The sequence below is a fragment of the Erythrolamprus reginae genome, chromosome 1 (genome assembly GCF_031021105.1).
Source record: "Erythrolamprus reginae isolate rEryReg1 chromosome 1, rEryReg1.hap1, whole genome shotgun sequence".
Classification (NCBI taxonomy): Eukaryota; Metazoa; Chordata; class Lepidosauria; order Squamata; family Dipsadidae; genus Erythrolamprus; species Erythrolamprus reginae.
The window spans coordinates 88,758,514-88,781,629 of record NC_091950.1 but is presented as its reverse complement, the minus strand read 5'-3'; the positions used below and the strand labels follow the sequence as shown (position 1 = coordinate 88,781,629).

General features: G+C 41.3%; 1 protein-coding gene across 2 annotated transcripts in view; it reads left to right on the top strand.

Annotated features, from left to right (window-relative positions):
- RGS6 (regulator of G protein signaling 6) overlaps window positions 1-23,116 on the top strand; it is a 319,358-nt gene that overhangs the window by 149,511 nt on the left and 146,731 nt on the right. The window lies entirely within an intron of this gene.

Here is a 23,116-nt window from a genome sequence, read left to right as displayed (position 1 = left end):
TGGCTAGAGAAGAACCTTTCTCGCATACTACAGTGAAGCCATATTTTTATTTATTTGTTGGTTTGTTTATTTGTTTGTTTGTTTATTTAGTCCAATACATAATACACATTGAAGAGAATAGATATGTAGTAATATAACTAAAGAAACGAATAGAAGAAAAGATATAAAAGTATAGGTGGACAAATTTGAAAGGAAGAAAAGATAAATGAGATAAGGAGAGACAATGGGACAGGGGACGGAAGGCACACTGGTGCACTTATGCACGCCCCTTACTGACCTCTAAGGAACCTGGAGAGGTCAATTGTGGATAGTCTAAGGGAAAAATGTTGGGGGTTAGGGGTTGACACTACTGAGTCAGGTAAGGAGTTCCATGCTTCGACAACTCGGTTAATGAATAGTTGATTGTCATATTATATCATCTTACAACCTTGGTTGATTCCTGTCTTTCTGCTATGTCTTCATAGACTTTGTTCTCTGCTCCATGGCCTTGAAGCAGAGTGTTGTTGCTTTAAACTGGTTTTCCTGCCTTGGGAACTAGTGGCTGTCACCCTGTGGCAGCCAAATAAGACATCCCCTGATAACACAGGTCTACAAATATATATTTTTTTCTAATCATCACAGTTGACCTTGTACTTTTCTAAATCATTTTTTTGTTCTGATTTCAAAAATGTATACAGGGTTTTTTTTTCTGTAACAGGTACAGTTTCTATGGAGCGGCATCATTTTAAGGCAGTGATGGTGAAACCTTTTTTTCCTCGAGTGCTGAAAGAGTGTGCGTGCGTGATATCATGCATGTGTGAGTGCCCACACCCATAATTCAATGCCTGGGTAGGGTGAAAACAGCTCCCCCCACCCCTGGAGGCCCTCTGGAGGCCACAAATGGCCTGTTTCTCAACTTCTGATGGGCCCGTAGGCTCGTGTTTCACCCTGCCCAGGCTCCAAAGGCTTCCCTGGAGCTGGGAGAGTGTAAAATCGCCTTCCCCCATCCATTTGGAAGCTCTCTGGAAGCTAAAAACACCTTCCCAAGGCCTGTGTGCAAGCCAATATTCAGTTGGCTGGCACACACATGCACATTGGAGCTGAGCAAGGGCAATGGCTCGCATGCCATCAGATATGGCTCCGTGTGCCACTTGTGGCACCCGTGCCATAGGTTTGCCATCACTGTTATAAGGTATAAGAAGTATACTACCAACATCGAGAAAATAGTAATCTACATCTCAGAAGTAACGTAATAACAAAAATGCTTCTATATCAGACATGTTATGTGATAGAGCAAAACTAAGCCTATTTTTGGAATCAGCACATCAAACTCCATAAAACATATTACTTTTGCTGATGATTTTTTTGTGTTGAACTGTGTAATAAGTCCAATCAGGCTTTTGAGCATGTGGCAATAAGGCCAAGCACTTATTTCAGGGTTTAAAAAAATGTAAGAGAGGATCTTATTTTCAGGGAAACACAGTAGCTTAACACTCACATTGACAAACCTTATTTGGAAGCTACATCTTGTATTGAGCAACATATGAGATTGTTGATTGTGTTGTTACTTATCAAAGTAACAATGAATGACATGTTCATCTTTGGCAGTTTGGTAATGCAGGTAACGAAGTCTTTCACAGTGACAAGCAAAATTCTGTAAATATTTTTTTTCTATATTTTACTCTGTTTTTAAGGTATATAATTGTCATTCTAAAATGCAATTATTTTAAAATTTTATAACTTACTATTTATATCTCACCTTTTTTTTTGAAAAGGCAGTTGACTATTAAACAAATTAACACAATATGAGCACAGTGTTCCCTCGACTTTCACGGGGGATGCGTTCCGAGACCGCCCGCGAAAGTTGAATTTCTGCAAAGTAGAGATGTGGAAGTAAATACACTATTTTTGGCTATGAACAGTATCACAAGCCTTCCCTTAACACTTAAAACCCCTAAATTGCAATTTCCCATTCCCTTAGCAACCATTTAGATTATTACTTACCATGTTGATTTATTAAAGTTTATTTTAAATTTTTTTATTAAAGGCGGACAAAAATTTGGCGATGACATATGATGTCATTGGGCAGAAAAAAACATGGTATAGGGGAAAAAACCACAAAGTATTTTTTAATTAATATTTTTGAAAAACCGTGGTATAGACTTTTCGCGAAGTTCGAACCTGCGAAAATTGAGGGAACACTGTATTCCTTTCCTAAAACAATGTGTAATTCATTTGATTTCTATGCCACCTTTCTTTTCTACAGTTTATGGTGGTATACAAAAATGCTTAATGCTTAATATAAAATATGGTTGTAAAAAAAATAAAGAAATATAATTAAAGTACATTAAGCTTGGCTAATGAAATAATAAAAGAATAACAGTATTGCCTAAGGAGCCCCGTTTCTTCTTTTTAGAAGTAGCCTATTCAGTGTACTTTCCTTGTTATATAATGAAGTAATTTATCCTTGGAGAAAAAATATTTTTAGTGTCTATATTTAACTCTTTATATCTTATGTAACTGAAGTATCATTACTATGGACAGTGCAACCATGTGAATCTGACTTTCCAGTTTCAATACTTGGACCATTTTATCATATCCAAAAAAGTATTTCGTATTTCGACTCACTTATACTGCCAGGCATGGGGGAGTTGAGATACCTTTCCCCCAGGCTTTTTTATACTTTGTTTTATGTTTGGTTTGAATGTGCTGTTTGGTTTTTTAAATAATGATAGGGTTTTATATGCTTTTTTATATTAAATTTGTTCCACTACTATTTTGTTTTTATTACTGTTGTGAGCCGCCCCGAGTCTTTGGAGAGGGGCGGCATACAAATCTAATAAATAATAATAATAATAATAATAATAATAATAATAATAATAATATTATATCTGTTCTGTCGGGCTCTCTGGTAGAATCCTCCCAAAAATGCACAGGTACAAATTTCAGACACACACACGTTTGAAAATTCAAAACAACGTTCTTTATAATGAAAATTCACTTAAACCAAGCCCTCTTTTGGTATAGCAAAGAGCACTCGTCTCCAAACAAACTGGTAATTTGTACAAGTCCCTTATCAGTTCTGTGATACTAAGCTTGCAGCTGTGAGGCAATTCACAGTCCTTCTTCTTTCACAAAGTGAAACACACTTTGCTCTGATTTAGTTTCAAAGCGGGGGGAAAATCAGCACACAAAAAGTCAAAGTCAGTAAAGCAGTCACGAAACACAATGATCAGATAATCCTCCACAATGGCCAAACCCACAGGCTGCTATTTATAGCAGCCTCACTAATTGCCACAGCCCCACCCAACCTCAGGTGGCCTCATTTTCTTTGATAATAATCTCTCAGTTGTTGTTGCCTATGCATCGCTCTCCGCATGCGTGGCTGTATCATTAACTCTTGTTCTGAATCCAAGGAGGAGCTAGATAATTGATCTCCTTCTGAGCTGTCTGCCACACTCTCCTCCTCCCTGTCACTCATGTCTTCTTGGTCAGAGGAGCCTTCATCAGCAGATTCCACCGGGGGCAAATCAGGCCTGCAGCATGTGGATGTCTCCCCCACATCCACAGTCCTTGGGGCAGGAGCAGGGCCAGAGCTAACCACAATAATATCCCATTGGTTTTTCTCTCCCAATTCTTCCATAATAATCATCCACAACTGGATTTATTTTTTTCTTGGACAAAATTATCTAGGTAAATTGCCAAAATAGTTATGCATATTACTATACTACATAATAACTAATGATTGTGTGTGTGTGTACATATATGCATATATATATGTATGTATGTATGTATGTATGTATGTATGTATGTATGTATGTATGTATGTAAATGTCAGAGGTCTTAAAACTTGGCAACTTTAGGACTTGTGGACTTCAACTCCCAGAATTATCCAGCCAACCTAGCTGGCTGGAGAATTCTGGTAGTTGAAGTCCACAAGTCTTCAAGTTGCCAAGTTTGGGGACTCCTGGTATGGGTATTTGTTGAACCATTCAGAAATGTTATTTGTCCAAAACTTTCAACCCTGAGTGAAGTTGCATTCCCCCACTGAAGAAACAGATCCACTATTGGGATGTAGTCCTGGGTTCACAACTATTGCTTAGATATGTAGGTGGTGGCTGTGGGAAGAGTCTGGGGCACTGGTGTGGCCTTCCTTGGAGCAAAAGGCCTAAGTCTCATGCCTTTATTGCCTCTGTGGTAGTACTAAATGTGCTTTACATGGATCTGGCTTTGAAAACTGCTCAGAACTGTGATTAGGACTAGCTACGTAGCCAACCAGCTGATGACTATTACCACCATTTTAAAGGTGCTTTTTCAAGAGGCAACTTTCTTGTTTTTCTTTGAAGACTTCTCATCCAAGACGCATCTTAAGCTCTGATCAAATGGTGGGAAATGGAAGGATTTATAGTCCTTGCAGACAACTGGTCATTTGCATTCTTTAAGAGAGTCATTGAGGCCATCTGGAGACTCTGATCTGTGCCATCACAGTCATCCGAGCAGTGCAAACAGGCATGGAGCTGCCCTTGAACAGTTGAAAGGACTATATTGTAGATGGGAGATAGATGATGTCATATCCCTCCCCCTCTGTTGAGAGAAGTCTGTTCAATTTTGACATAGATGGGCTATTACAGCCATATATGGCCTATTTGACATAAATGGCCTATTGCAGCCATAGATTACCTATTACAGCCATATGGCATCATTTCCACAGCATTGCAACAGCTTCCATTATGGTTTATGAGTACAATTCATAAACCTAATTTTAACACACAAAGTTTTATTGGTTTTGGACCTCAAATATCTTAGGGCAATCACCTTCATATTGAACTTGATCATTGTGGGTAGAGTTAATTATGGTTCCCTTCGTAATTGAGGATGGTTGGCAGAGCCAAGTAATATTTTTTCTGTTGCTTTCTTATTCCTACCGAAACCTCAGATGTTATCCTTCCTGCTAGCATTTAAGAAAACTGCAAAAATGGAAAATTTGGACAGAGATTTAGTTCTGCAAAAGTCAGTTTCCATTTGTTATGGTTATTGGGTTGATATTTTTATATATTTTATATAATATATATTTTATATTGTTGTGCTGTGTATTAATTTTATGTTATCATATTCCAAATTGCCAAGCATAATTTTGTCAAGCAAAAATTGTTCATAACATGGGATACTTTCCTGGGTTCCAAGACCTGATTTAAACAAGCAGGTCACAAAGGTTCCCAGTTTTTCTCTTTGTTATTTGGTTGACAGAGAGTTTAAAGAAAGTACAGTGATACCTCGTCTTATAAACCCCTTGTCATACGAACTTTTCGAGATACGAACCCAGGGTTTAAGATTTTTTTGCCTCTTCTTCCGAACTATTTTCACCTTATGAACCCACCGCCACTGGGATGCCCCGCCTCTGGACTTCCGTTGCCAGCCGAAGGCTCCCCTCGCTGGGAAACCCCACCCCTGGAGTTCCATTGCCAGCAGAAATGCCCGTTTTCGCACTGGTGGGATTCCCCTGCAGCATTGCAAAATCCAGAGGTGGGGTTTCCCATGGAGGGTAGCCTCAGGGGAATCCCACCAGCACGGAAACGGGCGCTTTGGTTGGCAAAAGGAGCTAAGCCTGGATCCTTATAAAAAGCGTTGTCTCAGATGTGAGGTCCTCAGCAAGCCAGCTTTATTAGATCTCATTGGATGACAGATTCAACTCATGCTAGAGATATTCAGTCCCAACAGTGACATTTAAACATTTGTGAACCTTTTTTAATATTTCTGCATTAACACGATCTAAAGGCTGATCTATTATCCATACAAGTCCTAAAACTAGATGAAGAGAAGCCAATTAAATGTGGGTCAAAATCATTATACTCATTCAATTATTCACTGAGGAAAAATGATGCAAAGCTATACATCTCTGTATTGGTAGTACATATCAAGCCTGCACTCTTGTCCATTACCAAACTTTTAACAAACATAGGCTTATTCTGTGCAGTTATAGCACGAGGCCCATAGCTCTAGCCACGGATGTCAAACTTGCCATGTCACATTGCTGTCATATGATGTAGCGTGGCTTTTTTTTTTCCTTCATGGAAGTGGGGTGGCTGTTGGATAACCATATGTCTGAAACAGTGTAGGGTTTCCTGCCTAAGCAGGGAGTTGAACTAGAAGACCTCCAATGTCCCTTCCAACTCATTATTATTATTATTATTATTATTATTATTATTATTAGTAGTAGTAGTAGTAGTAGTAGTAGTAGTAGTACTGGTAGTACAGTAGTACCTCTTCTTGCGAACTTAATTCGTTCCATGACCAGGTTCTCAAGTAGAAAAGTTTGTAAGAAGAAGCAATTTTTCCCATAGGAATCAGTGTAAAAGCAAATAATGCATGCGATTGGGGAAACTACAGGGAGGGTGGAGACCCTGTTTCCTCCCAGGAGAGTCCTAGAGAGGCCCCACAGAGGCCCCGCCTTTTCCAGTCCTGTTTCCTCCTAGGAGATTCCTAGAGAGGCTTCTCCCTGCCTTTTCCGGTTACAGTTTCGGAAGCTTGCGTTTGTAAGTGGAAAATGGTTCTTGAGTAGAGGCAAAAATATCTTGAACACCCGGTTCTTATCTAGAAAAGTTTGTAAGTAGAGGCGTTCTTAGGTAGAGGTACCACTGTATTGGGCATTGGACTGAGGTAATTGCATCGGAAGAGAAGATGAGTACCTCTTGCTCAAATCTTTTTCTCTGGAAGAGTTTGATCTATTCTTTTCACCACATGTTACATATTCTGTCACTGTATCGATGCATTCACTTTCAGATGCTCCTTGTCCTTTCCTCGCCTTCTCTTCCAGATCAGCAACCTTTGTTCGCCAACACAGAATTTACAGTCATCTCTCTTCCTCTTTGTCATTCTCTGCGGATATGAATCTGTACTCTTGTTCGAAGAACAGGGCCTATCTTTTATTTAAATCTCAGCTCTTCTCTTATGGGAATAGCCTGAATAAAAATCCTAAAAAAGAACATGGTGGGACAGTATTTCATTAATCTCCCAGCCATCCTACAGTATTGCACATGTTTTTTACTTGCTGCCACATAATTCTTCACAGGACCATTTCTCACTTTTTTCTGTGGCATGCCAAATACAGACTAGACATCCTTCAAAAAAAAAAAGAGAGAGTTAAGTCTTTGCTGCACAACATTGATTATTCAGCCTAATCTTGTATTGGTGAATAAATTATGGTTGATTCAGTTCTTTTTACATCTGCATTTCCCCAATTTTCAGATACCATTTTGGCAAGGGAGGGGAGGGAGATGAAAATGCATAGCGTTAAATGATGCATGAAATGATCTGTCACAGTGCATTATGTGGTATAGAAAAATATACAAAAGAAAAATAACAGGGAGAGAGACAATAACAATGCTACACCTGCAATTCACTGGGGGGGGGGAATGTATTCATACAATATGGCTTTATATAAATTTATCAACAGTAATATGAGAGGAAAGAATGGTGCCTCTCCCATTTTCTAACTTTTTCCTTACAATACTGCTAGCTAAGATGCTATTTTCAAAGGTAATTTGTTACAGACATGGTTCTGCCCTGCCTACGATTTCATGCTGGGGAAGTAGTGTGAATTAGTGCAATAAGCTTAATTAGAGTTTTCTCACAATGAAAGTAACTCAGGAACTTATTAGATTTTGGAATTGCACTTATCCAAAGATTTGGAATGAATAACTTCACAAAACTGAAACCCTTGCATTACAAAACCACAATACTAGCTTGGCAGGTGTTCTGTCTGGGGGCACCCAGACTTCAACACCAACTGAAAAAAACAGCCAGACACGCTGATAAAAACAAAGGTACTTTATAGTTGGGAAAACAAACACAGAGACAAAACTGTTCTTACAAACAGGGTTGTTAGGAGGCTTCACAGCAGAGTCATGATGGCCACACAATACAACAAACTTCTTGCTGGCACACACACCACTGTAGAGAATAAGACCCACGTCTTTCCCCCCAAGGTTTCAGCCTTCAGGGCCACAAGCCAGAGTCAGAAACGCCAAAGATCACAGCCAGGTCCCAGGACTCCCAAAGATAATACTCCACAATACAGGAAGGGTGGGTCTGCCTTTTCAGCCTTTCTGGGGAGAACCACACCCAAACCCAGCTGTTGCCTATTTAGGGCTGGAAATACCTGGCTAATTGTTCCCTTCGTTGTGCTGCTCTTCTCTGCCTGAGATCGATGATGGCTTGTGCATTTTCATCCAAGGACTCCAGGCTGCTTGCTGGGGAGAGCTCCACCCTGGGGGACTCAGGCTGTTCTCCCTCTCCCTCGGCCTGATATTCCTCCTCCCCTTCTGCCTGGGCCTCCTCCTCCTCCTCCTGTTCCTCATCCTCCCCTTCTGAGCAGGGAGCCGGCAGAGGTTCAGCCGTTCCCTGAGGAGCCTCAGACGGAATCACAACAGCAGGTAGGACTGAAAGGATCAAAATCGGATTCAAAGAACCTGAGATCAGACAGATCTGTTATAGTAACAATGACTGGAAGTCAATTACACTCCCAGAAAGTCATGCCTGGCTCTTAGTCCATTCGAATGCACAGATGAATAAGGCGTTTCAGACCTGAACCTGAAATTGGATGGATGTAGAGACAGAGATGCTCTGCTTGAAGCAGATAATTGGCACTTGCTGGATTTGGCTCTAATTAATTTCCCTAGTTAGTATCTGTCAGAAAAGTACCTTAACAAAGAGCTGTGACCTTGAATCTCTGTCTTGAAGGTCATGTGACTTTTTGCCCATGAAGACATACCAGTAGATCCTATTATGACTCTAGTGCTTCTGGAAAATAAACATTGAATTGATCTAGGCTTATAAAACTTAAATAATCTAAAAATTCAACACACTTTAAATTTAAGCAAATGTTCCATAATACATTGTTTTAGTGTGAGACAAAGTAAAGGACAGAAATATGGACTGATTTACCTCATCATGTGGTTTCTTTATCTCAGAGTGTTATGTGAACTGAGCCAATGTGGCTTGCAGGTTTTGGTTTATAACTTAGCATCTTGTGTGATCCCAGTTCATTGTAGCTCGTGATTACACAGAGATTTGTCTAATGTGCAAATTGGAACCTTGTATGATTGGGCAACCAACAGCATAGTTTACATACTCTATTAAGAAGATGAAACTGTGGGCTAAAAGAGAAATGTATGCTTTATTTTAAAGCCATTGCTGAATGTCCTGGCAGACATCAACATTAGACCTCAACATGTCGAAAATAAGTCAGTAAGTATTGTATTGCCTCTGTACAAATTGATGGTGTTCTGCCGGGCTCTCTGGTAGAAGCCTCCCGAAAATTCACGGGTACAAATTTCAGACACACACACGTTTGAAAGTTCAAAACAATGTCCTTTATCACAAAATTCAAAAGAAACAAAGCACCCTTTTTGTATTGCAAAGAGCACTCTTCCCCAAAACAACCTTGTAGGCTGTACAAGTCCCTTAATCAGTCCTTAAGTACTTAGCTAGTAGCTGTGAAGAAACGTCACAGTCCTCCTTCTTTCCATAAAGTGAAACACACACACACTTTGCTCTGCTTTGGTGTCAAAGGTGTGAAAAATCCACAAACAAAGTTCGGACACAGCGGGGCATGATCCTGAAGAACTGCGATCAGATAATCTTCCACAATGGCCAAACTAGCACACTGCTATTTATAGCAGCAGCTCTAATTACTGGAGCCCCACCCAAACACAGGTGGCCTCTCTTATCTCCTGTAATATTTCCTCAATTGGTCTCTTTGATGCATAAATCTGTGCCTGCGTGTGTCTAACACTTTGTCATCCAAATCGACTGAAGATAATGGTGATTGGCTTCCTGGGCTGTGTGCCAAGCCCCCCTCTTCCAAGTCACCCCCACCTTCTTCTTCGTCCGAGGCAACTGCACTCCCTGCCTCTGCCGGCAACAAAACAGGCCTAGGACATGTTGACATTTCCCCTGCCTCCACTTCTACATTCCCTGGGGCAGGAGCTGGGGCAGAGCCAACCACAACAGATGGTGAGACCACACTTGGAGTACTGTGTACAGTTCTGGTCACTGCATCTCAAGAAGGATATAATGGAACTGGAAAAGGTGCAAAAAAGGACAACAAGTATAATCCAGGTTATGAAACCAGGTTGCAATGCTTTGGTCTCTCCAGCCTTGAAAGACAGCGTTTAAGGGGTGACTTGATCGAAGTGTATAAAATCATGCATGGGATAGAAAAAAAAATCTCTTTCACACAATACTAGGACAAGGTTCATAGGTAAGAAAGTGAGGACAAATAAAGGAAATATTTCTTCACCCAGAGGGTCGTTGGTTTATGGAATTCACTTCCACAAGAAGTCGTGACAGCTGTCAGCCTGGATAGCTTCAAGAAAGGATTAGACAGATTCATGGATTGTGTATTGGTGGTTATTGAAACGGATGTCCAAATGCCGCCTCTATGTTGGTTGAGGCAGGCAGGATTCCCTTGAGTACCATTTGTTGGGGGTCAAGGGAAAGGGAGGGTTTTGCCTTCTCTTTCTGCTCAAGATCCTCATGTACAATTGGTGGGCCACTGTGTGACACAAAATGCTGGACTCGATGGGCTTTGGCCTGATTCAGCATGGCTCTTCTTATGTTCTTATATTCTTATGTTCTTATTAGTTAGCTATTGTCTATTTCACTTTTGTGTATCTTACCTTTCTTACAGGTATCATTTTTGGTCCTAATAGTTTTTCTCCACCAGTGAAGGGCTACCAAAAATTTTACTACAACACTGTGGGCATGGCTTATGCAGGATGCCCTGAATTTTCTTTCAACGTGTTTCAGTGCAAATTGGGTGCTCTTGGGTGGAGCTCCATTTTCACTACGCCACTGCATACCCCCCCCCCCGGTCTGGGCAGTAACCCACCCCTGCTCTCCACCTTTCCATGTTCTTGGATCTTTTCCAAGATCCAATGCTTTGGTCCTTTCTTTTTGCACATGTTCTTTGGTCCACATTTCCCCCAGCACCTCTGGTTACTTTCAGATACCCTTGCTTCTTCCATCCTTGGTTCCATATACCTTCAGCCTGACTGGCTTATACTAGCTCAATCTAAGGCTAGCACCATCTTCCCTATGCTTTATTTTTCCTATGAAATAATGGCAACCCAGATGCCGAGTTCCAGAGATTTGTTCATTAGCACCCTCCTTCTATCCTTTAGTATATGAAATGAATAGATGAAAGATGGATGTCAAAAGTTAATTGCTTACCCTCATTGTTTCTTGAGGCAAAGCTAGAAGGGTTTAGACATTCTTGAACAGAGATTTGGAATCCTGCACAGGATGCTATACAGCTCTCTGATGCCTTGTCTGCTTCATTTAAAACTGAAATCTGCGAAGGCAGCAGTAGTATAATAGCAATCACTCAGCAACTTGACAGTTAAACAATAAGTGGATTTTATTCTCTGCCATGGTTCCAATACAGAGTGAAAGAAGGCTAGAGGGAAGCTTTGTTGTGAGGTAGTATTCGATAGTTATATCCTTTTTGTTTTGGAATAATTTTTATTGAATTTTTTTAAAAATGTAAGATAGACAGAACTAACAACATTTAACATATATAGGAGCTACCATTGCTCCTCTTATTATAGAAGTCTTCCTAATACAAAAATGAAAAACTAATTCTATTTTAGATCAATACAGAAAAGTAAACTTATCGATGAAATATCTGTTTGTATACAATACTAATATACAAAGAAAAATAAACCTAAAATTTCAAACTTTTTCTATAGATTATATAATTATGATTAAATAGTTAAACTCAGTTATTAGAAATAGTGTTATTCATTGAATTTCACTATGAGTTGTTTTCAAAAATATACATTTTACTGTTTCATACTTTATTTTGTTATCTTCAATAATCTTTTTCTCCACTGCACTGCTCAGAGAGTCCAACGTGGGTAGTACTTCAGTCTTATTGGTAGGAACTGAGTTAGAAATTAGCATAATTAACATGTCCCGCCCACCACTGCCCCCTCTTAGCCAGTTTTAAAAACTCAGTCATAGAGTAGAGACATATGAGTTTTGTTCTCCTTGTAAAATAAATTTTTTACACTAATGATTGTTTTTCCTTTTTTTCTCCTTTTCTACAGGAAGAAGACAGAGTTCCTGGGAATGAGAGCCTCTGCCCTCTGGGGTATAGTTCTCCAACTTATTAATCCCTGAGAGGCCTCTGCTCTCCGGAGTATTGCCTTGCCGACAGGGTTCGCTGGTATGGGGTCCCTGACGCCCACGATCATAACCCCCTTGTCCAATTACCCTCCTGGACATCCAGCGCAAACCGACACCTCCAGGATCGGCTCCGGCCGTCAGAGAGGAACCGCGACCCCCCAGCTTGCCGCGAGGAGCTTCATCAGCTGTGAGGCAGCTTTAGAAGCGGCTGTCAGCAGCGCGGCGGCAAGGAAAAGCCCCAGATTGCCGCAGGGATCATAAACAGCTGTAGAGCGGCTTTGGAAGCGGCGCAGCGGCAAAGGAAGCCCCGGATTGCCGCGGAGAGCCTAATCAGCTGTGAGGCGGTCTTTAGAAGCTGCGCACAAGCAACTAGCGCCAGGCAGCCCTAAACGGCCGATAGACCCCCAAAAGAAGGGGAAAAACAAATCAGCTGGGAAGCGGCAGAGGAAAGAAGCCGTTTTGCAAACCGCGGGACCGCAGGAGAGTTTTCTTACCACCTAGAACCGGCACTGGGCAGGTTATTGGACTGGGGTGCCCTTTCCCGCCATAATTCGGTCCCCGGGCTACGTCACGGCCGCCATCTTGTTACAGTGAGAAGGCAAATTCAGCCTCTCCCGGGCGGCCATTTTTGTAGGCATGACCAGGAGCTAAGGGCCTAGACCACGCCCACCTGAACCAATCAGGGCACTAGGCAGCTATGACGCTATAATTGGGCGACACTAAGCTGAATCATTCACAGAGAGGGTTTGCATTGAAAGACTGCCCAACTGCAATTATTGTGAGTAATTACTGACTCAGAGATGTCGCAGTTACCCCAGAGCAATACCGGTGAACCGGCTGCCCCCTCAATTAGTAAGGGGAAGGAAAAATCCCACAGTAGCAAATCTAAGGGGAAATCATCACAATCAGCAACAGCCCTCAAGGAGGCTGAGAAAAAGATCAAGGCCCTAGAGGCCCAGCTGGAAATGAGTAAGTCCAAGCAAGGACCTAGCCCCTCCAGTATATTTCCCACTCAGCACCTGAGCCCCTCGGTCACTGAAGCACCATTAGAGGGCATGCTACTCTCTGGGACAGGGGGATTATCACCAGATCGCCCCTTGAGCGCCCCCCCATCACAAGGGGGTCAGGGGACAGAGTGGTCTAGACAGGCTATTCAACCAAGGCCACAAACCACTCAGGCTGCAACATTTACTCCAACTGCAGCGGGCCTTAGAGGACCCACAGACAATTGGCAAACAATGTCTCCATCCTTGCAAGACATGATTGCCTCGGCATATTCGCAAGGCATTGCAGTGGGTGCCCAGCAGAGGCCTTCACCACTTCCTAGGCCTAACAGACAGAGCCCTTGGACTGTGCCAGAGGTAGCCACATCTGTTCAGGACTCCTTCCAGGAAGATCAGGACCTGGGGAAGATGAACTCTCCGGAGATGAGGCCGTCTTGCCTGAGCAACCTCCACTGGCAGGCCTTTTCAAGCAGTCTCTTTTCAGAGTTTTGTTGAGTAAGGCTAAGGCCACCTTGACTCCTGACAACTCAGCAAAGCCAGCAGCCCAGGAGGTGGGCATCATGCCAGCAGCTAGGCTCATCAACGAGCCCCAGAGGGAGTCTGAGCACCTCCCTGCCATTCCTATATTTGCAGAAAACATCAAAAAGCCCTGGCAACAACCAACTGCAGCCCTAGGACCATCAGCCTGGGACAGAAAATTCTATACTTTCGACCCTGAGGTGGAGGATTTGCTCCAGTATCCTACGGTGGATACCCCGGTGACGTCCTTGATGTCCAATGCTCTCGTGCCATCAGACATGGCAGATGGGCTGAAACCGGATGATAGGAAGGCGGAGAATATGACCAGAAGAATGCATTTGTTGACAGCCTGGTCTCTCAGAGCGGCATCGGCCGCATCTTTCTTTAACAGGGCCTCCATCCTATGGTTAAAAGACATGCTAACCAGACTAGGCCCGGAGGATGCCAGGCTCCGCCAAGATGTGAATAAATTGATTGCCACTACAGAATTCTCCGCGGATGCCATCTTAGCGGCAGCAAGGTTCTCCTCCCGCGCCTTGGCATCAAACCTATCAGCCCGACGCCTGCTTTGGCTCCGTTCGTGGCAGGCAGACGCCAAGTCGAAATGGCGTCTCGCTGCGGCCCCGTATCAGGGCTCCAAACTCTTCGGGGAATCCCTGGACTCGGATCTTGTTGAGGACCGGGATAAGAAGAAGGTCTTACCACGTTCTGCGAGGCATCAGGACAGGCGGGGAGCCCCTTATTACCGAAGGCAGTCCTTTCGTTCAGACACCACCTCGGCTTCATCCCCGGCCTCAAAACCCTATGGACAAGGGACTTATAATCCCACCTATCGTACTGAGCGAGGAGGCTATGGGAGCAGGGGCCAACAGTTCCAGCAATCCCGTAGGCCATTTCGAGGAGGTAACCGGGGAGGCTACCGCAAACAGAGATGACTCCTCCCAGGACACTCCCATAGGTGGGCGCCTGCAGTGCTTCACCAACTTTTGGGAGTCCATCTCCACAGACGTTTGGGTTTTGGACTCCATAGCTCAAGGTCTGCAACTAAGATTTCTCCACCACCCTCCCAACAGATTTATAGAAACCTCATTGCGACAACCACAAAAGAGATCCATCATCCTGCAGGAGGTCCAACACCTCCTAGACATAGGAGCAATAGAACCTGTACCAGTGCATCAGCAGATGCTAGGGTTCTATTCCATCGTGTTTGTGGTCCCCAAGTCTTCCGGCGGCTGCTGTCTCATTTTGAACCTGAAGCAACTCAACCTTTACATCAGGTACCAACGCTTCAAGATGCATTCCCTACACACTATACCGGCATCTATCCGACACTGGGACTGGATGACCTCCATCGACCTCAAGGAGGCATACCTCCATGTCCCGGTCCATCCACAACATCGACAGTTTCTCCGCTTCTCTCTTCTCAACCAGCACTTCCAGTACAGGGCCATGCCCTTCGGTTTGTCCTCTGCCCCGAGGACATTCACCAAGATTTTGGACACTTTAACAGCGAGTCTCAGGGCTCGATCTATCCGTCTTCTAGCATACCTAGACGACATTATCATTCTCTCCAGAAGCCCTCAGCAAGCCAGGCAAGACCTGGCCAGGACAATAGATGCGCTAGAGAGGGCAGGTTTCACCATCAACCGAGCCAAGAGTCATCTAGAGCCAACTATGCGTTTGCTCCACCTAGGCGCCATAATAGATTCCTCAACAGGCCTCGTCTTCCTCTCATCAGAGAGGAAGCAGAAGATACGGACACTAGTTCGTTCCGTCTCACATCACAGCAGGACCTCCCTAGCACAGCTGTCACAATTACTAGGGATGTTCATCTCCTGCATCAACATCGTTCCTTGGGCTCGGCTTAATCATCACAAGTACAATATGTTAATTATTTACTTACTTAAATAACATATGGGCCACCCTTAACAGGCTGTCAAACAAAAAAGGAATCTGATGATACATTTCTAATAGAAAGACCTTTATACCAGAAATAAAAAAGTGGACCAATGATGCAGTTAAAAAAGAACACATTTGGCTATCTTTGCAAAGGCAAATAACAACTTCTGTCCAATGGATGTTATAATGTTCACACGGCTGGACGCACAAGAGGCTACTTAGGAAGCCAAATGACTCCATTTGTTGCGGGTGAATGAGACAGACCGAAATCTGGCCCATCTGGAAACTTAATAGGGTCCAGACAGTCAGGCCCTTAATTCTGCAACTCACCAGCACATCTATCATTCTGGATTACAAGGTGAGAGACTTCTGTTCTCATGGCAGTGGTTCAAATGCATATATTCAGAACGTAAGGGTGGTATGCAATAAAATATATTAAAATATAAAAAGAGTAAATAAGCGATAAAAATTTAAAAAGATACAAGGATGATTAAAACACTGTTAGAATTGTATCCAGGTGAGATGGGCAAGATATAAGTTGAATTAATGAATGGACAAATATTTATTTATTTGTTTATTATTTATTAATTCGATGTTTTATGCCGCCCTTCTCCTTAGACTAAGGGCGGCTTACAACATGTTAGCAATAGCACTTTTTAACAGCTAGCATATTGCCCCCACAATCCGGGTCCTCATTTTACCCACCTCGGAAGGGTGGAAGGCTGAGTCAACTTTGAGCCGGTGATGAGATTTGAACTGCTGACCTGCAGATCTAGCAATCAGCTTTAGTGGCCTGCAGTACCACACTCTACCCACTGCACCACCTCAGCTCATCATTAATCCCATGATGGTGAACCTATAGCACACCTGCCAGAGGTGACACGCAGAGCCGTCTCTGTGGGTATACACACCATCATCAGCTGCTGTTCTGGTTTCCAGTACGGTGGCCAGCTAGTCCTCAGGGACACCGGAGTGCTGGAAAACGGCACAAAAATAGCCTGAAAAACGCTGCCGAAACAGGCACGTATGCACTGGCCTGCTGGTCTTTGGGTTTCTGGTGCTTACGGCACGTGCATATGCGCACGATTGCAGGCACATTCTGGTTTGGGCACTCGGTGCCATAAAGCAGTGCTTCCCAACCTTGGCAACTTGAAGATATTTGGACTTCAACTCCCAGAATTCCTCAGCCAGCAAGTTGAACTCCAGATATCTTCAAGTTGCCAAGGTTGGGAAGCACTGCCATAAAGGTTCACCATCACTGTCTTAATCCTTTTTTCTCTACATTTCTCTCATCCACAATTTTTACAGGTATATTTTTGAATCTCCATTTGGGTGCCTAACTCTGTAATACTTTATTGATTGCCTTTATCATTGTTTATCTGTATTTCAGTGAGACAATGTTTTTAGGAATTTGTTAAATATGAATCAATAGAGCTACTGATCAAAAATACTACCCAGAAGCTACAACTCTTTCAAAATGTGGTTTTGTGTGCATTTATAGGCACCCCTTGGTTTATCCATATACTTCTCTATTGTATGAGCTGTATTGGATCCTTGTTATCTTTCTTATTGCAATTCAAAGTGCTGGTTATTACTATTAAAACCATATATAGCACAAGACCAGATTATCTGCCAGACTGCCTCTCTCTAAGGATCTCTCTCTCTCTCTTTCTATCTTTCTATCTATCTATATCTATCTGTCTGTCTGTCTGTCTTTCTATCTTTCTTTCTATCTATCTATCTATCTTTCTATCTCTCTCTCTCTCTCTCTCTCTATCTATCTATCTATCTATCTCTTTATCTATCTATCTATCTATCTATCTATCTATCTATCTCTTTCTCTATCTATCTATCTATCCATCTATCCATCCATCCATCCATCCATCCATCCATCTAGGGTGGAAGTGTCCCTAGTCCCTTCCTTTAAACATTGCCATCTGGTGAGAGCTAGAGAATGTGCCTCCTCTATGACAGGTCCAACTCTATGGAAGATCCTTCAGCTGGTCTCTACTCACCTTGCCTTCCAAAAACCATTTAAGACCTTGTTCTACCCAAGGGATAGGCTGAGATGGATAAGAGGATTTAACAAGGGTATTGGAAGTATAACTTGGTACCAACCTTTTAAAATGTATGGTTTTAATAGATACTATGCTCTTTTTAATTTGATGTAAATTTTATCTGTTTTGAATTGGGAGCCACTCAGATATCTGGCTATATAAGACAGTGGCTATATAAGATGGGTGGCTATATACGTGTTTGAAATAAATGAATGAATAAAATTACTTAAGGGAATGGCCAGTGTGGTGCCCATCAGATTTCCTTTCACTCTTGTTTTTATATGTTATAAAGCAAAGCAGTGTTTGCCTCTAGCAATATTTTAATTTTCAAGAATGCCTCCGGTTCTCATATAGACCTAGAGGCATTCTGAGAAAATTGAATGGGATGAGTATCTGTGTTCCATTATTTACTTGAAAAAAATGTCATTTGAATTCTGAGAAAATTGAATGGGATGAGTATCTGTGATGCATTATTTACTTGAAAAAATGTCATTTGGATCCTGATAAATGGATATTTTGTAACTGGGCATACTTACTAATGCACGCATTAGGGCAGGCTACAATTTCCGATGCCTGTCAAACTGTGACAGCATCTACAACACACAGTTAAAATTCCAAATATTCTCTATGATTCAACCCTTTTCTTATGAATTACTGAGACAGCATGCTAGCCAGTGAAATAACAGGAAGAATCTGCAGTATCATTTTAAAAAATCATATTTGGCATGAGGTTCTGGGAGCTAGAATATACTTTAAAACAAAATATTATCTTCCATTGACAGGTTGCAAAAGTACAACCGGTGATAGTGCAATTACTGCTTAAACGTAAACAAAATAAACACAGCGACAACATACCAGTAATTTTATAATTTTGTAAATTTGCCTTTATTAAACAAATTAATACCTCTAGCAGAACAGATAGTCATTTCTCTTTTCCAAACAAACAGAATGAAACTTAATAGGTCTTATTCCTTTATTTTAACTGTGACATTCCTGTGTTGAAGACCAGTTAGAGGAGTAAATAAATGTGAAAGGATTTCTTTCATTGGCTCAGTTCTTTTTCTCTTTGGTTGAGATGTTCCTGCCAAATAAGATTCATCTACTTAAATTATGCACTCTAAATCTTCAGCACCGTGTTCAGGAATACATCAATCTGCAACAAGTTGAGCTGTCAGCTTATCCTTGAAGCTCTATTTGACTGCTTCCAGACCAAGGAGTTGTTGAGCAGTCAGGAATGCCTGCTCCCAAGTGCTGCTGTGGGTCCTCAGACTCAGCTGTTTAGGTTTGCTTTGCATTTGCATATGAGATCAGCATTAAAATTTAATGTTGTTAGTTGCATAAGAGAAATGCAAATTCTCTTGAAAAAGAAACTCCCACATTCCTTTGAACTTGAGGTCAGTTTTCTTCTTTCACTAAAAGTTATGCTTAGTTGAAGGACTGTATGACTGTAACTTGTTGCTGGTATCCTAAGATTTTTATTAATATTGATTGTTTCTTTACTGCTTATTTGACCCTTATGACAATCATTAAGTGTTGTACCACATGATTATTGACAAATGTATCTTTTTCTTTTATGTACACTGAGAGCATATGCACCAAGATAAATTCCTTGTGTGTCCAATCACACTTAGCCAATAAAATTCTATTCTATTCTATTCTATTCTATTCTAGATGAAACATACATCTCTGTCTTCTTTAGATTAAGTGTTAGAAACTCAAGGTTGTGTGCAGGAGATTAGGAGTATGGGATTTTTTAAAATGAGGTCTACAGTAATCAAGAAGGAGCAGATAGCAAAAGCCTTTTGTAGTTCTTTACCTGAAAGTATTTTTATTTCATCATGTCAAATAGTGGAATGTTCAAATTCACATTTGTTTATTCCTCTGGTTTCCCTTCCTTCAGAACTTACGGTACATAGACAAGCAGCCAGACAGAATGAACTTGGGTAGCATTAGCCACATTCATCCTGAACATGTTTGACCTTGGGGAAGGGTTGGGTGGGCATGGACAAGGTGGGCATGGGCAGCTCAACATCACTTGAGTCAGGGGCACTTGTTGTGGGCCAAGTGCTCTGCCAGCGAAAACAGGCTCCCAAGCTCCAGTTTTGGGTGTGACGGCTTCTTGCAACTCTTTGCCAGTGAAAATGGAGCTCAGGAAGCCCTCATGAGCTTTGTTTTTGCAACCCTCTGCCTGTGGCTCTCCCAAGCTCTATTTTCACTGGCAGAGGGTTGCAGGAGGCCGTTGCAGCCAAAAAAAGGGAGCTTGGGAGCATGTTTTCACTGACTCAAGCACCATGGGCCAGTTCTTCGCTGTTTCCAGAGTGATCCTGTAGACCAGCTCTAAGTACCCTGAAGACTGGATCCAGCCTACAGGCCTTGAGTTTGACACTTGTGGTCTAAAGGGACTGGATGGCACAGGTTCTTAAAATTCCGTGCATGTTAAAACACATCACAAGAATCCATAATCTGGTCCACGGCATCAGCCACCCAACCAGCAACCACTAAGAGGCTGTGTTCCCTGCCTCCAAGAAATAAATTTGTGGAAATAGAAAACCAATTGGTCACTGTCTAACAGCTAGAGAAGTTTCTGTATTTTATTCTTTTCCCCCCCAATATATTTTATTAATTTTCTTAAAATAGACAAAACTGACAAACATACATTTAACATAGAAATGGGGTTGTATCTTCCCCGCTTATTCTAGAAGTAAAATTTCAATACAGAAAAAAGAATATATTCAAAAAGTACTTAAAATCCACTTATCACTTTAAATGAAAAGAAGAAATTTGTTTTACCTTATATAGTAAATCTTCATACATAAACTAATTCTAACATAACTCTTAAGTCATATCCCTACTAATACAATTCTCTTATTTATTTATTTTTTACTTTTAATATTTCTTCTTTATTCATATATATACTTTGTTTCATATCTCATAAAATTCTGTTTCTTCTTGATCTTTTAACCATTTCTGTATTTTATTCAAATACACTGCTCAAAAAAATAAAGGGAACACTTAAACAATACAATATAACTCCAAGTAAATCAAACTTCTGTGGAATCAAACTGTCCACCTAGGAAGCAACACTGATTGACAATGAACTTCACATGCTATTGTGCATTTGTACAGAATCAAGTATTCAATGAGAATATTTCATTCATTCAGATCTAGGATGTGTTATTTGAGTGTTCCCTTTATTTTTTTTTTTGAGCAGTATATTTCCCTCTTCCTCCCTTCATTCCTTCATACTGGGTTATTGGTTGTGAGACTGGTAGTAGATTTTCTCTTCTGCTGATAATAATAATATCCAATAATTATATTCTACATGATTACGTGTTATCATACATATCTATGATTATGTGTAAAAAGACACAATCACGGTTATGCTACAGTTACTGAAAGTAATAATGCTTGCACATGCTGTACTTTGGAGCTGTGAAACAATGAGTCATCATCTCCCACATATCTCGAGAGAAAACACTTGGAGCAGAGCTCAATTATATGCTTACTAGGAGGCAGTGGTAAAATGTGATTACTGCGAGCTGAAATCATTACACAAAGACTGAGAAGTAATTGTGGAAACTCCCAGCAAAGTGCCAAATTAGGTTTTGTAGATAGAATATTTAGTGCTTTAGTGTCTTTGGATACCTTGTACTCCATATGTCTTACTTTATGACTAAATGGAATTTCTATACCAACAACTATTTTTCTCTAGGTAGATGTCAGCTCCCAATTCAAGCAGATGAAGCCATTCAAACCAATCAGAATGACTAGATGATTTCAAAACCATCAATTGGACCAACTGTCTCTAATCATCTCTGCCCATCCTATCTGATCTAGTAGAAAGGGCAATGCTCTGTGTATTGCATTTTCCTGATTTACCAATCTAGTACTAATCTGTGCTTTAGTTAGTTGAACCTTAATCACCACTCAGCAGGACTATTGTAACATGCTATGTGTAGGTCTGTCTTTGGATACTGAGAAGCTACCACTTTCACAAAATACAGTGACAGTGGTTAAAATGTTGGTAGGTCAATGTCACTAATGCAGAATAGAAAAGAACAGAACAGAATAGAATAGAATAGAATAGAATTTTATTGACCAGGTGTGATTGGACACACAAGGAATTCATCTTGGTGCATATGCTCTCAATGTACATAACAGAAAGGAACCAACTCCCCCCAAAGATTAGAATTGCCCCCACCCTCCTTGCCTTTCGCAAGCTGCTTAAAACCCACCTCTGCCGTCAGGCATGGGGGAATTGAGACCCTCTTCCCCCTAGGCCTTTACAATTCTATGCATGGTATGTATGTATGTATGCTTGGTTTTTTATATTAATGGGTTTTTTAATTGTTTCTAACATCAGACTACTATTGTACACTGCTTTATTGTTGCTGTTAGCCGCCCTGAGTCTCCGGAGAGGGGCGGCATACAAATCCAATAAATAAGTGAGTGAGTGAGTGAGTGAGTGAGTGAGTGAGTGAGTGAGTGAGTAAGTAAGTAAGTAAGTAAGTAAGTAGGAAATAAGGAAGGAAGGAAGGAAGGAAGGAAGGAAGGAAGGTAGGAAGGAAGGTAGGAAGGAAGGAAGGTACAACACTTAATGATAGTCCGGGTATATACAGTATAAGCAATCAAATCATATTAGGAACCAGTCAATATAAATTATAAAGACACAAGCAACAAAGTTACAGCCATACAGCCCATTTGTGGGAGGAGATGGGTGGGGGGAATGATGAGAAGATTAATTGCAATGCAGATTTAGTAAATAGTTTGACAGCATTGAGGGAATTATTTGCTTAGCAGAGTGATGGTGTTTGGGAAAAAACGTTCTTGTGTCTATTTGTTCTGGTGTGCAATGCTCTATATAGTGCTGTTTTGAGGGTAGGAGTTGAAGCAATTTCTGTCCAGGATGCGATGGTCTGTACATATTTTCACTGTCCTCTTTTTGACTCATGCAGTTTAAAGGTACTCAATGGAAGGCGGATTGGTAGCAATTGTTTTTTCTGCAGTTCTAATTATCCTCTGAAGTCTAACATCTAACAATAATAGGATACAGTGGTACCTTGGTACTCAACTGCTTTGAAACTCATCAAATTGGTATTCAGTGCATTTTGACATTTTTTTTTTTGTCCCAGTACGCATCATTTGATATTCAATGCACAAGCTAGAACTTAGTGTCACTGCTTTGTGACTCACTATTTTATTTGTTATGGGTAAAATGTACTTATTGTTTTTGGTACTCATCACATCTCCTGGAGCCGATTAACAATGAGTACCAATGTACCACTCTATTTCTAGGCCTGAATCAAACTGCTGTCCATTACCTATAAAAACATACATAGTGTAACGTAGTTTAATCAAGACATGTCAGAATACAGTTTGTCTGTTTGGTCCTTGTAAAAAAAAAGGCAGCCTTTTAAAGCACATGGGATGTAGACAAGGTGAGTAGATGTTTCACTTTTATGGAGATTA